Below are 1,635 nucleotides of genomic sequence, written 5' to 3'. Positions count from 1 at the left end.
CAGCTGATTCCGACCTACTGAAGGTGAATTTTTCTACGATCAGCTGGCAATCGTAATTAATTTGCGATTGTGCAGGGCCGGCATCAAAACTGTTATAATTTTATAATTTTTTATTTTGTTTCAAAAGTCAAAAGTGTTATAACATTTTATGTTTCAAATATCCGTAGGAATCTGTGGTATAAATATTAATTATTATAACTGGGACACCCTATATACATGTAAGTATTATCACATACTTACATTATTATATATGTTGTTCAATGCGCTATAATAGCATATTTTTCAGTTTTTTCAATATTTCAACGTTTAAATTATTATTTTCAGTCGAATGCCACCGAAAAAATCTAACCTCAACAACGCGAGGAGCAGAGAGGCACGGTAGTAGAAAATCAGTCATGAAGGTCGCCATGTTTTTTTACAAATGGCATCTATGTAAAAAAGTATGGTCCTACCGTTCGCCTTAAATAGTTTACAACAATGTAATATGACAAAAACGTTAGCCACAGCAAGGCATGGCCGGGTCAGCTAGTATACTATATAAAATCTGTGTTTAGTTATGCAATTAACTGAATTTTCATTTACGGTGAAAATTTGGTACTATCTAGTCAATAATTAAAGCATTTCAATTAACAACGGAGAAAAATAATTGCTTCTAACTGAAATAAGATTTAAATAATCGGATTTTAAAAAAGGAACATTTAACAGTTGACCTGAAGGAAGCTCATATTTCATTAAAAGGTTCAGTTTAATTAATAGGTAGCGCAGTTTTTGAAGTTTTTTGACTCCACAATTTTTGCTCATCTCGTCACTCTTTCATTTCTCACTAATCACTACCTACAATTCCTATGAGGCTATAGGGATTCTTTTTCTTTTTTTCGTGGAAAAGGGGAATCTTCAGAAGACACCCAGCCGTCCGTACGACTGGGTAGTGTCGGATTCCCGGGGAAGAAGTCCTCGAACCTACCGATTCCTCTACCTCAGGCCGTTCTAGGACCAATTAAGGTTCTCTTCAGCCGTATAGGGATTCATCCGCCTTAAGGATATCGCATACTTCACCTTAACTAAAAACAATCCTAAATTATTAACCGAACTCTCAAAATCTTTTGAACAAAGCGTAACTTCCTTCAGAATGTTTCAATGGCATTTATTGGGCTTACATTACTTAAAAAATTAGAAATCTAAGGAAGGATAAAAGTAGCAGCGCAGATATAAAACAGAAGATAGCGCAGGGTAGAGTGGTTTTAACAAACAGAAGTCACTTCTACGTTCGGGAACGGTTAATTTAGAAATTCGACAAAGATTGCTAAAGATGTATGTCTGGAGTATTATTTTGTACGGGTGCGAAACGTGGATGGTGGGATCTGTGGAATAGAAAAGGTTAGGAGCGTTTGAAATGTGGTATTACAGGCTAATGATGAGGATACAGTGGATAAAAATGAGGAGATATTAGAAAGAATAGGTGAGCAGAGGTTACTATGGAAGTCTATAAGAAGTAGGCGAGATAGGACACCTTCTTAGGCATGAAAAGCTAGTTCGAGACATATTAGAAGCAGAAACAGGAGCTAAAAGGAGGAGAGGTAAACCTAGATAAGATTACTGTTCACAAAAAATTAAGGATGTGGGTGGTTGAAGGTG

This window comes from Agrilus planipennis, unplaced genomic scaffold (genome assembly GCF_000699045.2).
Source record: "Agrilus planipennis isolate EAB-ADULT unplaced genomic scaffold, Apla_2.0 scaffold143, whole genome shotgun sequence".
Classification (NCBI taxonomy): domain Eukaryota; kingdom Metazoa; phylum Arthropoda; class Insecta; order Coleoptera; family Buprestidae; genus Agrilus; species Agrilus planipennis.
This window is presented reverse-complemented; position numbering follows the sequence as displayed.